At 47.4% G+C, this 15,474-nt stretch overlaps 1 protein-coding gene across 2 annotated transcripts in view; it reads left to right on the plus strand.

The window, feature by feature from the left end:
• LOC138511606 (E3 ubiquitin-protein ligase TRIM39-like) overlaps positions 1-15,474 on the plus strand; it is a 1,024,620-nt gene that overhangs the window by 105,633 nt on the left and 903,513 nt on the right. The gene's annotated exons all lie outside the window — the stretch shown is intronic.

Consider the following 15,474-nt stretch of genomic DNA (forward strand, 5'->3'; position numbering starts at 1 on the left):
GTACCTGCAAGATAAAAGGGACAGTTAGTGCGCATCGTGAAGCAGGCTACAAGCGCTTACTTACGTGCTTCCAGGCGCTTCTATTCCTCACGCGGGTTTGATCCTCAACTCTCATCAGCCCATCATCCGCCATCGCCGGAACCCTGCAAAACAAGAGATATCATTACAAAAGACTTTTAAGACATTTGAAGTGCCCAGAACTTACAGTTCGTGCAGTTAACGACGGACAGCAGTCCTCTGAGGTCAAGAGGCCTGCACCCTTATCCAGTGAAGAAACTGGTTACGGCACCCTGCCCCGAGGCAGATGGAGAGCTCAGCGTTCACTTACCTAAGACATCTTACTCTTCAAGTCAGACATACAGTGCACAGAGGTCCAGCCCAAAGAGCCAACCGTGTGTTACACATCACCTTTGAAGATACGGCATTCACCCAGTCAAGACCGGCGCCTCTGCGGGAATCAGGTGAGCTTTACAAAACGCAAAGCCTATCGCAAAACTCCCACCCAGGCGCTATGGAAACCTCGGATACCGACCAGCTAGCCCAGTTACTTGGGGAACTAAGAGCAGAAGTGCATGCAGCCCCTCAGGAAACGAATGCTCTAAGAAGGGAACTGATTATTTCCAAGGAGCGAACAGACGATCTCGCTAGACAATTGCTACAGTCACAAGCCGGACAAACTCCGTTACCCGCATCAGGGGCAAATCTTCCTTCAACATCCTCTACGAACCCAGTGCAGATCAACCTACCTGGGAATGTACCTCTGGCTCCGCACGAACGATTTTCTGGTGACCCAAAGAGGTTTGCAGTATTTATTAATCAGTGCCGGTTGCACTTCTTATGCCGGCCAGCAGCCTTTCCAACTGATCAAGCTAAGGTAGCTTTCGTGCTTTCGTACCTTAGTGGCAATGCGGCAGACTGGTCGATCCCTCTAGTTAATCAAGATGATCCGGTTCTCCATGATTTTCAAGCTTTTCAGCTCAGTATGGAAAAACTGTTTGCAAGACATTCACAGGGGCAGGCCTTGGACAATGAGCTCCTTTCATTGCGACAGGGTAATCAAGACCTTTTGGCTTATATTGCGTCTTTCAACAGACTGATAGTGGAAACTCGATGGCCTGAGGACAAAAGGATTACGCTGTTTTATAGAGGTCTACGTGGAGAGCTCAAAGATGTGTTAGCCCAAGTAGTGAATCCCCCGCAAGACTGTTCGGACTATATTGACTTAGTCGTTCAAATTGACCACAGACTGCAGAACAGGAAGGCCGATCGTTCCAAGTTTGATGCTCGAGTATTTTCCAAACCACCAACTCCTACCAAAGGAGTAGACTCCGGGGAACCCATGCAAATAGGGGGCCTGAAAGGACCACTAACACAAAAGGAGCGGGAAAGGAGAAAACAGCTGCAATTATGCCTCTATTGCGGAAACTCGGGGCACTTTCTTCGAGACTGTCCGGTGAAACCAGCCAAGAAGGCAGTAGGAGCTGCAGTTACCAGGGTCACAAACTCTGAGCAGGGAAACGACCTCGCCCGACAAGAATAGAGGTCCTCTTGCCGAGCGTTAAAACCAGTTCCGTGACCTCGCATTTCGTGATACCTATAGTCCTCATTAGCCCTGAACATCCGGATCGATTACATGCGATTGAAGCTTACGTCGACAGCGGTGCCATCGGCAATTATGTGGATCATGAAATGGTTTTGAGGATGAATCTGACTCTTTGTCCAAAGGCTATAAAGGACGTCATTACTACGGTGGATGGTACGGAGATAGCCTCCGGACCAGTAACGCATACCACCCAAGAAGTGACGCTAGTAAGTCAAGATGGACACCATGAGAAGATCATGTTCGATGTGATCAAGGCCCCTCAGTTCCAGATTATTCTAGGAATTCCTTGGTTAGAGAAGCACAATCCTCAGATCGATTGGCGAGCAAGAACGGTTCAGTTTCCAGAATGTGTCTCTACTTGTCACCCTCGACCTGGTGTTGCACTGGCAGCAATTTCCTCGGAGGCTCCCCAGTTACCTCCTGAATACCTAGAATTCCAAGATGTTTTCCGGAAGGATCAGGCTAACTCTCTACCTCCTCATAGGTCTTATGACTGCCAGATAGACCTGATACCTGGATCTACTCCTCCTTGTAGTAGAATTTATGCCCTCACCGAGCCTGAGAATCTTCACCTCCGACAATACCTGGATCAATACCTAGCGAATGGGTTTATTCGTCCTTCCAAGTCCCCTGCTTCCTCAGCTTTGTTCTTCGTTCCAAAAAAAGAAGGGGACCTTAGAACTTGTATAGATTATCGCGCCCTGAACCAGATCACCGTTAAGAATAGATATCCGTTACCTTTGATCCCTGAACTCCTGGACCAAGTCAGAAAAGCATGCATATATACAAAGCTGGATCTTAGAGGAGCCTACCACTTGGTATGAGTAAAAGAGGGCGATGAATGGAAGACGGCCTTCCGCACCAAGTATGGGCTATTTGAATATCAGGTCATGCCCTTCGGACTTTGCAATGCCCCGGCCGCCTTTCAATATTTTATGAACGATGTCCTCAGAGAGCTCATAGATGTGTGTGTTGTTGTTTACATTGACGACATCCTCGTTTATTCTTCATCGGAAACTGAACATCGGAAACATGTGAAAATGGTCCTCGAGAGATTGCGTCAACACAAACTTTTCGCTAAATTGGAAAAATGTGTTTTCAACGTGACTGAAGTTGAATTCTTGGGATTCATATTATCACCTAGCAGAGTGCGTATGGATTCAAAGAAGGTCGATACAATTCTCAAATGGCCATCGCCATCCTCCGTAAAAGGTGTTCAAAGCATGTTAGGCTTCGCTAACTTTTACCGCAGGTTTATCCCCGAATTCTCTCGAATATTCCAGCCCATCACCGCCTTGTTAAAGAAAAACAAACGTTTTGAATGGTCTACCGAGGCGGAACAAGCTTTCCAGAATTTGAAGACTAGATTTATCTCTGCACCGATCTTAAAACATCCTCGCCCAGAACTCCCCTACATCGTTGAAACTGATGCTTCGAGCCTTGCCATGGGGGCAGTTCTATCACAAAAGGATCCAGTAACCAATCAGTTGCATCCCGTGGCATTTTGGTCCCGCAAATTCTCGCCTCCTGAAATCAATTACACTATTACTGATAAGGAACTTCTAGCTATCAAGTCCGCCTTTAAGGCTTGGCGGCATTATCTTCTGGGGGCCCGACACACCGTTACTGTGATTACAGATCACCGAAACCTGCAATATTTGAAAACCGCAAAAGCTCAATCCTCTAGGCAACTACGTTGGGCACTATTATTTGCCGAGTTTGACTTCATAATTACCTATCGACCTGGTACAAAAAACGGTAAAGCTGATGCCCTTTCTCGGATGGGAGTGGAAGAACATTTGATCAATCCTAAACCTGTACCTATCATTCCCGAACAAAGAATTCTAGGTGTAATCGCCACACAATCCATAGAGGAAGTTAAGGATAAAGCCAGGCTACTGGTAACTCCAGCAGACATACAGAATTGGCATCTGCAGGGAAAGGACTTTACGGTGAAGGACAACCTATTATATTTCCAAGAACGGTTATACCTGCCCAGCACAGATTTACAGAAAAAGGTAATCTCTTGTTATCACGATTCTTTAATGGAAGGACATCCCGGTATGACCAAGACCTCGGAAAAGATCAAGCGCTACTTCTGGTGGCCGTCTTGGAAAAAAGATATCAGAGACTTTATAATGTCCTGTGGAGTATGCGCCCAAAACAAGAGTCAAAAGGAAAAACCAGCCGGCCTCTTATGCCCTATTGACATCCGGGCTCGCCCTTGGCAAACGCTTTCTATGGACTTCATCACCGATCGACCTCCATGCTCCGGATACAATACGATCCTAGTAATCGTGGACCTATTCTCCAAGATGGCGCATTTCATTCCACTCAAAGGCTTACCAACAGCAGCAACTCTGGCCCGAGAATTTCTCGAAAACATCGTCGGACTGCACGGTTTTCCTTCAGTTCTAATTTCGGATCGAGGTAGTCAATTTATTTCTCATTTTTGGCGAAGTTGCTGTCGGTCGGCTCAAATTGATGTGAGACTTTCGACCAGCCACCACCCTCAAACCGACGGACAAACCGAGAGGACCAATCAAACTCTGGAACAGTATTTGCGCTGCATGCTACAACACACTGAAAAAACTTGGAAAGATATCCTTTGGATAGCCGAATATGCCTACAATAACTCTGTCCACTCGGGAACTGGGAAGACCCCGTTTTTTCTTTTATACGGTAGTCACCCTCGAACCTCGGAGTTGGATCCACTCCAAGATCTTGGAACACCAGCAGTAGACCACCTGCATTCTACAATCACCCAAGCCTTTAAGGAAGCCGTTTCTCACCTTCAAAGGGCTAAAGAACAATACAAGAAAGGAGCAGACCAACATCGGAAGGAAGCCCCCCAATATCAAGTAGGAGATCAAGTCTGGTTATCCACCAAATATCTACCTCTAAAAGGACCACGCACATTCAACCCAAGATACCTTGGTCCCTATTCCATCACTACCATAGTAAATCCAGTAGCGGTCAAGTTGGACTTGCCCCCTCCCATGAAGATACATCCGGTCTTCCACGTCTCTCTATTAAAACCCGTGCAACCTCAAACCCGACTAACTACATCTCCAAAACCTATTCTAGTTGATGGAGAACTCGAGTTTGAAGTCAAAAGCATCCTGGATTCCAAGATCTCCAAATCTAAACTATTTTACCTGATTGACTGGAAAGGCTACAGTCCCCAAGAAAGATCCTGGGAACCTGCAGAATATGTCCACGCGCCTCGTCTAATCAAAAGATTTCATCGAACATTTCCTAACAAGCCCAAACCCCCGGAGAAGCCCGGTTTGGGAGGGGCCTTGAGGGGGGGTGCTGTCATGATCTCTGCTTCCAAAAGATCAGGACTTGCCCGACTCCCGTGGAAGCAGACCCATAACCCCGGTTCCGAGTGCCAGCCAGTCCCAATTGGGACCTTTTGGACCCTGTCCTGGCGCCAGTGGCACCAGGCTCATAAAGATGCCCAGTCCCAGCGCTGGAAGCGCCGGGCTCATAATGCTTGGGTGGACTTACCTGCAGCAGACCATGCTGCTTACTTACCTGCCAGTTGAACCCCTGATCCTCTTCTGTTTGGGACTACTTTTCCTGTTGGGTGGGGCAGGAGCCACTCCCTAGGTTCAGAACACTGGAACTCTTCTGGAAAGCAGGAACTCTTTTCTTACCTAGGCGTGGCTGTGGAAGGAGACACCTAAGCACTACAGGAGGCTATTTAAACCACACCCGATGGATGAATCTTGCTTTGCGTTATTCTGCATTCTCTGCAGCAGAACGCTCATCGTGTCTTCTGCTTCTGATCCTGGGCCTAAGGGAACAAAGGCTTACCATCCTGGAATCCAGTCTTCAGCAGCACCTGTAAAGACAGTCTTCAGCAGCACCTGTAAAGACAAAGAAAGAACAGGTTAGCACTACGGTCTTCAGTGGCAGCGCATCTCTTACCTGGTCCATCGGCTGTCACCAACGCCTCGCGCTGCATTCCGGCATCTGAAAGACAAAGGCTTACCTACTCTTCGCATGCTCCGGAGGTCTTCGCACTGCATTCCGGCATCTGAAAGACAAAAGCTTACCAGCTCTTTGCACGCTCCGGAGGCCTTCGGCGCTGCATCCCGCATCTGAAAGACAAAAGAAGGTGCGTTTAAAGACATTGGGCAACTTTATTACTCACGTGCCATTACTCCTTCCCACGCCGAATCCAGTGGGTATTCCAGCACCCTTCAGCTTCTCTAAAGCTCCGAACTTGTACCTGCACGATAAAAGGGACAGTTAGTGCGCATCGTGAAGCAGGCTACAAGCGCTTACTTACGTGCTTCCAGGCGCTTCTATTCCTCACGCGGGTTCGATCCTCAACTCTCATCAGCCCGCCATCCGCCATTGCCGGAACCCTGCAAAACAAGAGATATCATTACAAAAGACTTTTAAGACATTTGAAGTGCCCAGAACTTACCGTTCGTGCAGTTAACGACAGACAGCAGTCCTCTGAGGTCAAGAGGCCTGCACCCTTATCCAGTGAAGAAACTGGTTGCGGCACCCTGCCCCGAGGCAGATGGAGAGCTCGGCGTTCACTTACCTAAGACATCTTACTCTTCGAGTCAGACATACAGTGCACAGAGGTCCAGCCCAAAGAGCCAACCGTGTGTTACACATCACCTTTGAATATACGGCATTCACCCAGTCAAGACCGGCGCCTCTGCGGGAATCAGGTGAGCGTTACACTCCTTCACCCAGCCATCACTTTCTTTACCAAACTGAGGGGCATCTTTAAACCACAACAGCATATGTATATGTGGAGCCCCACATGCCTGGTACTCTTTTCTTCAAACGAAATGTTCCACAGTACCTAGTAGACCCTTTTCTTTATTACATATGAAATGTCACATGGCTACAAATTGGTGCTGGAAGAATTGCTGTACACTTACAGGGTCCATGAAACACAGTTCTGCCGGTGTCAAGTGTGCTATCTCTTGTTCCTGTGGCTTGTTTTCACAAATCCACTCTGCAAGATCGTACCATCCATACTCAGCGCAACTTACTTAAAGTCAAAACCAAGTTGGAGAGCCCAAATGTCTGATCATGCATCTTACCTCTGCATGTCTCCTAAACCAATATTCCTTAGTTCCTCTGATTGTGGTGGGGATATTGGTTTATTTTCCTTCTTAAATGTAATGTTTTCCTTTCACCTGTTGGAGCATCTTACATGTAGAAACTTTTTGAAATCTAGTTCCTGTCTGAAGTGTATGAGCAACAGCATAACATAATGTTGAAAATTCACTTTCATACAATAAGTGAAAAATATATTCAATATTAGTGCGGAATCAGGAATGTTCAGAATACTTTTGTGTACAACGATATTCTGAAGAAGAAATTTGAACCATACGATCATCCATTCTGCCTTCTTGTCCAGTAGGAAAAAGCAACAAGCTTCTAATGTTTTTTCCCAGACACTGATTGGTGCACCTTTTGTTGCTTTATTCAGGTATAATAGTAGACTGTCTCCCATTACTTCACGTGAGTGTAGAGGATGAATAGTGTAATGTTCATACAAACTATTCACTTCTGCAACAGTTAGATATTGGAACTGGCCTTCACTGCTCTTGCTTGTTGACTCAACATCAAGTATTGACAAGTCTGGTAAGTCAGACTGTGTACATACAAATCATTGTGCTTCATTAGAAACTATAAAGCTTCTTTCAACTGTCTGATGTCTATAAACTATTACCAAACTTGCATATCTTTTATGGCAGCACCATTTACTAAAACCAGCAAAGATTCTTCAATGTCACGTTTCACTCCTAGAGTGTTGAGGTTTTTTTGCAAATTGAGAGGCAAATACACAACTTTTCCTCTCAGTCCATGCACTAATGATTTCTTAGGCTGTTTTGACATCTTTGTTTGTAGTCTAACAATATCTTGGGAGGGATGAACAGTTTGTAATGCAAGCACATCAAACATGTTCACTTTTTGAAGCACAACAGGAATTTCAGGCGCAACTATGTCATTCAAGACACTTCTAGGAGGAATGCATTTTCTTTGGAAAAAACCCAATGCAGTGGTGTCTACACACATATAGAGCCTCACCTGTGTCAAATCACTGTTCTACAAACAAATACAGGTAGAAGGCTTTCTAAACATCTTCTACAGTGTCTGTTACTTTCTTCTCAATGTACACCAGTTATACTTGTTTATAGAAAGTGTTTCGACAGGACACACAAAAAATGTCAGTTATTTCACCTGAAGAGAACTCAAACATTGTGTTACCTCTTTTGTACTCTTGAAAAATTAGATCTTTTGAAAGCATAGGGTCTTCATTTCCACTTCCTGTAAGTGTTTCATCGGCATACACATAATCTTTTAAATGAGTCATGTTTATTATTTGCAGTGTAGAAAGTAAACTTCCTACAGTTACAGTCGTCAGTGTTTTGTTTAAAGGTGCAAGGTACATGAATGGTGTTTTGCACTGATACAATTTAAGAAGAAGATATCTAATCTTGCTATGATGTGCAGCCAGCATGCATATATGATGACAGGGACTCTTACATCTCTTTTTATCAAGAAAAGCTAGAGAGTGACCCGGAAGTCCTGTTTTTTCTCAAACTTCACAGTCATCTATTCTCTGCAATTGTGGATGACTACGGTTGCCCTTGAAATACCACGTTTATTATTATGATTCCATAATGAATGAAAGGGTACTTTATTTTAGTTCTCATGCTTATTTTAGGTTTGTGCATGTGACGGAGGAAGGCTGCCAAAGATTTTCAAATCACTTTATTTAATTGGTTTGGGGCAGATGAAAATGAGTTAGTGCCCTGGTCCCCAAAATCCCTTTTGATGAATCTGGCATGCACTTTGATCATTGACAGTGTTTGCATTGATTTCAGGATAATGGAATAGTAGTCTGATTGAAAACTGACATTTTTAAATGGGCGTCTTTGCCTTCGTTCCTTGAGGGTGTGGCTGGGAGGCGCGTCTGTGCTGGAGACCTGAGGCCATTTTTTTGGCTTTTTGGCCTCCATGTCCCGTGATAGCTCCTGTTGCAGCATGGACAGTAGGAGCAACACTCGGAGCCGGACTGCCAGGCCTGGCCCCCCGCCACACCCCACCCGCCTCCAGGAGAAGGAGGAGCTGCAGCACTTGAATGATCGCCTTCGCATTTTTTGACCTGTTATCCGGCATTGACTTATTACTTGCAGTCTTTATGTGGCTTAGACATTTGGTGCATTTTTTAAAACTATTTTTATTTGCCATTTCCATTTTGGCAACACACGTTATGGCGTTCGATTCTCTCGATTTTCTTGTAGGCTACCGCTTGCTGAAATTTACTGTGAGGCAAAATTGTACATTTTTAAAATTAAAACTAAAATTCACTGTTTTACAAAAAGAAAATACTTCCAATACCTTTTTGAGATCGGAAAACATTAACTTTTGGGTTTACAGTGAATTAGGAAAAACGGACAATTTACTCCTCGGTATCCAAAACCTGGGCTCAAATTTAAAAATAAAAAAACAGCAGTGCCCATTAACTCGTAACTTCAGTCAACTGCAAAAGATGGGGTGCCTATATCACCCAAGGTGACGAATGACTTCTTTGAGCATGCCCAGCTGTTATATAGCGCTCACTACGGGCGCAAAAAAGATTTCTAGGCACCGGGCTCGTCTCAACTTTCCCAGGGTCGCACAAATTACTGATGCAGGGAAGCCGGGGTTAGAGCTCGGGTCTCCTGTCTCTATTTCACCAGTAGACCGTATCTGGCTGTTTGTAAAACACGGCTCCATATAAGAAAGGGAGCATAATCAGGCAAGAAAGCATGCGGGTGGAGGCAGGGGACATGGCTGCTGGAGTCCTACATTATCAGAGCCAGGAGTCCGAATTAATTTCCCGGAAGTCTCTAGCACTTTTCGGCTCCCCCTGGACATATGGATCTATATTGTAAGCTCACCATCAGCCTAACTTTCACATGACATAGGGAAATATCTGATTAATTTGAATTAAAGCCAATATTCATATGTGTGATTCCATGGGAGAGTGAGTCATTGGGGAGGGGATATCAGAAGGTTTCAGATCAGTTGTGGTGTTTTCTGGAGCTGTGTGGCTGCGTGATGGGTTGTATAGCTAGACGCCTGTTGGTTTGATTGGTCATCTGATGTGGTCAAGGATGTTTGATGAGATATGTGGCTGTCTACTGCAGTGCTTGAGTGTCTGGGGTTATCCAAAGCAGTGCCTAGTGGAGTACTGTAGTGTCTGATGCAGTGTTTGGAGAAGCCCAACACTGTCTGATGGGCACACGGCAAAGGTGACTGATGGGGAGTTAGAGTGGGTGTTTGGCAAGGAGGATGTGGTGGGGTTCGTGATAGAGGTGTCTGATGGAATATGATGCTTCTTTGCCTACACTTAATGTCTGATTTGGCTGAATTTGTGATGCACGACTTTCAGATCCTGATCAGGTGGAGTGTGCCTTCTGATGTTAGTCGGGTATTTGTGAGGAATTGATTTGGGCATTTAATACACAAAACATGTGCCTTGAGAAATGCTAGTGCCTGAACCAGGGCCTGGGTTTATGGGGTGTTAAATGCAGCAGTGAGTTGTAGATGTCTGTGGTTGAGGGTGTATGTGTAAGATGTAATAAGGATGTTTGTCCTAATTAGATGTCTCACTGGGGTGCGTAGCACAACAACGCTTGCTTCTATGACATCTCGTGTTATCGATCTATGTATCTCTTCATCTGTCTGTCCATCTGTATATTTACTTGTTTACCTGTCTGTCTGCATGTCTCCCTCTCTCTATCTAAGCATTGTATTATATGTGCCCATCTATCTCCACTATCCCGGCTCTAAATTTTTACAAGCAAAAAACTGTCCTCGCTATCACCTACGGGGCTGAAGCAATGCCAGAGTTACCAAAAGCAATATGGGTAAAGCTAGAAGCGATCTACTGGAGAACAGTCTTAGGCCTACCCAAATCTACACCTGCTGCTCTAATAAAACGGGAACTCAGCTTACTTTCCATGAAGGGTACGGTGGACAACAACTCCCTGATGCTCTACAGGAAATTTGTGATGCCAGGCAGCACTTACCTGTATACTCTGATAAATAAAGCTCTGGGAGACTCCAATTGTGAAATGCTGGAACGGTGGAAAACCGAAAACCTACTTCTGCTGGAATCAACACTGTGTGGAGAAGATGATCTAGTCAGTAACCCGGATAAAGTCCTGAAGAAATTAAAAGAACTGGACTGGATCGAGTCACTAAAAGAGGCAGATGGATGCAAACTTACCACACACCTACCCCCCATTTGGAAAAAGTTTAACGATCTTCAAGGATACATCAAGAAATTCCCAAGCAGGCCAGCTCATAATTTCATTTTGAGAACCAGGCTCAACCTCCTGGACACGAATGAGATCCGAAAAATCAGAGGTCTCTCAACGACGAACACCTGTAGAATTTGTAAAAACACAAACGAGAAGGAGACTATCCGCCATCTCCTCCTTTCCTGCCCAGCTACGGAATGGATGAGGTCCCAATACACCAAATCCTTTTTTGCAAAAGAAACACTCTGGTTCAGAATGATTAGCGGAGACAAAGCAACATGGCAAATAGCCACTTTTAAAATTCTACAGCACATAACAACAACTCTGCGAGAGATTTCAAACACTGCAACACTGGAAATGCAAGTACCAATATGAACGGTCTGGCGGTCCGGTGCCTCTCATCTCTTTCGTAACTAGCATTGACTAGTATCGACGTGGATGTTGACTATCTAGAAGAGATCATGATCAGAAAACTTTGTTAGTTGTAAAAATCAATTTGTTTAATTAAAAACAACAATAAAATAAAAAAGAAAAAATATGTGCCCGTCAGAGCAGGCAGATAAACATGAAGCCAGCATGTGCCAGCATGTGCTGCTCAGTGCTTTCAGAAATCCCTCCACATAGAGCACCTGTGACTGCCGGTGTAGTGAGACTTTACCGCCACTGTGATTTTCTTTACTTTTGACACAGCACTGAGGGGGAAGTACAGATATTCTGTCAACCCTAGGGACACCTGATCGCCCCCTTGTGAAGCATGAGTCACAGTTATGCATTCTTAAACTTGCTGTGCTCTTTGCCACGCAGGACTGTACAAAATGAAATGAATAGGAAAACAGATCTGCATGGCCCACTCATGCTTAACTTTTATCACAGATGTTTACTTTCATGTTTGGCCCATATTACAGCACTTTGAAAATCACATTGGGCCTCATTACAAGTACTCCGGTCCGGAATTAACACTGCCGGTAAAACCATACCGGCACCGTTTGCATGTCCGCGCAATCATGACCCGCGGCCCCGGTAATAGCACCACCCTAAACCGCCACCGCGGAAATAGGGTTCCCCTTAATTCCGCCTGCACGGAAACCCCTCCGTTACCGGCAACACGAAACACCGTGAGCATCACAACTAGCGCGGACACGGAAATACCGGGAAAAAAATGGCGGAAATACCGTGATCACGGTGGCGGAACCGCCACCACCGCGAACATGGCGTTATACACTGCCGGCTGAACTGAATCAGGGCACAGGTGCACCAAATCATCCCAGCTGGACCTAGCAGGCCACTGGGAGCCTACAAAAGGGCCACACCCAGCCCAACACAACACAGAACCATGCAGGCAGCAGGGCTAGTAGCACTGGGACTGGGCCTACTCAACCAACAGGCAGTACTGCACATGGTGGCAGCAATGGCGCAGAGGAGGAGGCGTAGGCGGAGGAGGCGCAGGCGGCAACCAGCCAACCCTGCAGCTATGGCAAACCCCATTGCCCAGCCAGCCCGACCCCGCCGCCAGCCACCAATACCACGCATCAGGGCCTCACCCTGGAACCTCACCCCAGGACAGATCCACACCCTATACCGGCTGGACCGTGCAACAATCCTGCACATCACCGCCATGATTGAGGACAACATCAGCAGCCTAATTGACACCCCCACTGCCATCCCCCCCCTCTTGAAGGTTGTCTCAGTTCTGCATTTCCTTGGCACTGGCACCTATCAACACACGGTTGGTGAGCTGCACGGCATATCACAACCGTGTTTCTCAAAAGTCCTGGTACAGGTACTGGATGCCATGTTGCGCCATGTGTCGGAACACATAGCCCTACCCCGCACCCTCCCCGGGGTCATTGCCACCAAGTTGGCCTTCCATGCCATAGCAGGCATGCCAAATTGCATAGGCGCAGTTGACTGCACCCACGTCGAGCTGACAGTACCACATGCAATTGAGGCGGTGTTCCGCAATAGGAAACAGTATCACTCTTTGAATGTCCAGATGGTTTGTGATGCCATGCAACTGATTACACACTGCTGCGCACGTTTCCCAGGCTCATCACATGACTCAATGGTACTGCGGAATTCCACGTTGCCACGGTACATGGAACGCTATGCCGGACAAAGCACGTGGCTATTGGGTGAGTACAGCTGACGATGCTACAACCCTGTCGGAGTGGTGTGTGTGTGTCCAGGCAATGAGCATTGTGAGTGTGCCGCTGTGACCGCACATGCATCACCCCCCTTCCATCTACCAAATACACAGCGGATGCCAAACATCATGAAGGAAGACATGACAGGGCACCACAATGTGCCCGTGCACACACTGCCACAGCCAATCCCGTCACTGTCCCATGAACCCTGTGCCACTGCAGACACCCACCCTCAATTGAAACACTGCCCCAAAAAGCACGAGAGGCGTGTAAATGATACGACGAATATTTACTACTTCCGTACAGTGAAGTCACTCTGCCATGTGTGGACAGCACTGCACCATGACATGCACACAATCAAATGTCACCCGCAGGGCACAGCAAACATGCAAGTTAATGTGTAGGCCCATATGCAGTCAGCGACATTCCTCGTGATGGCCAAAACATACCTCCAGACACTGCATGGTTCATATGCATGAATGAATGATGATACAAGAATGCACAGCAGCAGATGAGGACATGATGCCACAAACACTGACATGTTCCCCCATCTACATCCCATGTAGGTGATGCGGGATATGCACTCACGCCATGGTTGATGACACCTGTACGGAGACCAAGGAACAGGCATGAAGAGGCATACAATAGGGCACATATCCGCACACGTGGAATGATTGAGAGGACATTTGGACTGCTGAAGGCCCGTTTCCGCTGTCTGAGCAGATCTGGCGGATCACTGCTGTACAGCCCAGTGAAGACGGGCAAAATCACGCTGGTATGTGCCATGCTGCACAATATATGCCTGCGCAGGAACATCCCAATGCCACCAGACGCAGATGAGGAAGATGGGGATGGGGATGGAGATGGGGATGGGGATGGGGATGGGGATGGGGATGGAGATGGGGATGGAGATGGGGATGGAGATGGAGATGTGGATGGGATGGCACCACCTCCCCCTGGGGGTGCACATGATGGCCAGAGAGCACGGGATGCCCTGATTCGCATTTACTTTTGAGTCACAGCACATTCACAGTAATGCACAAACATGGTGACGACAATGAATTAATAGTTGCACTGCAAAATAAATGATCAATGTCCACACATGTATGTCTTGATTTGAAATGGTGATGTATTGATGTAATAACAACAGGGAAGAAGGTGCATTGGTTAGGGAAGCTGTACACCCGGGGCCACCCACCACCCAAACGTGCCCACCCCCACCCAGAGCCCATTGTCCAAACCCCCAAAACTACCTACCCCACCACCCAAACGTGACCACCCCTCTCACACCCTTGTAGTCCACATGTGTCCTGCACTGCCCCACACACATGCCATCACTTCCGTGTGCGCTTCTGTGCAACCTTGCCCAAGGGACCCGTTAGCCTACTCGAGCGCCTCCTTGGACTGGCAGTAGTGGAGCTGGATGGGGTGGTAGTGTTTGATTGGCCAGAATCAGGGATTGAGGGCATCCGTGCCAGATTTGCCTGTTGGCCAACCAACATGGCCTCCACAAGCCTGGAGGTGTGGTCATTGCCCTCCCGCACATGGCGTGCAAGGGTCACTATGGTGCTCGCAAAGCGTCCAATGGACCTCGACAGGCGACGCACTGAGGCGCTGTAGCTCTCCCTCTGCAGCCTGGATTCCTCTAGCTGCCTCTCCACCAGCTGGGTGAGGGTAGCCTGCTGGTCCTCCATCCGCTGCATGCGGGCATTCAGTTCGGCCATGGATGGGGTGGGCGACCTCATGGGACTCCCCAGTGAAGTGGGGCTGAACCCCAGCTCATGGAAGGAGCCCAGGTCTTCCAATGTGGGCATCTCCCCCTGTGGCCCCGTTTCCGAGTGCTCTTGCGGGGCACTGTTATCACTGCAGGCCGCCCCCTCTGCAGTGCTGCTGCCTTCGGTGTTTTGTTGGGTGGCCATGATAGGTTCCTGTGGCACCTGTCTGGACTCAGCCAGTGTGGAGATGGTGGGGATGTTGGTGGTGGTGGTGGTGTGATGCACATCTGTAGTGGCTGGTAATGTGGGCAGAGGTGCAGAACTGCCGGCAGCATCCTCCTGTGTGGTGGCGGTGGCTAGTGTACTTGCCGATGCTGATTGGCTGGCCTGTTGTGCAGTATCACTGTCACTTGAAACGGCTGTGGGGACACAAAGGGCATGCAATTAGTGTTGTTGTGGTGGCAGATGGGTGCATCACATGCGTCATTAAGATTGTACATTGAATAGTGTTAGTCACATGCATCTGATTGCTGGTGTCTGCATTCAGTGATATTGGTTGCCATACGGATCATAATGGGTCCTTTGGCCCACACATGCACTGCCTGGGGGGGGGGGGGTTGTTAATGGGTCCTTTGGCCCACACATGCACTGCCTGGGGGGGGGGTTGTTAATGGGTCCTTTGGCCCAGTACTCACAACTGCATATTTACATGT

The sequence above is a fragment of the Ambystoma mexicanum genome, chromosome 6p, assembly GCF_040938575.1.
Source record: "Ambystoma mexicanum isolate Mex_15411 chromosome 6p, UKY_AmexF1_1, whole genome shotgun sequence".
In the NCBI taxonomy this organism is placed as follows: Eukaryota; Metazoa; Chordata; class Amphibia; order Caudata; family Ambystomatidae; genus Ambystoma; species Ambystoma mexicanum.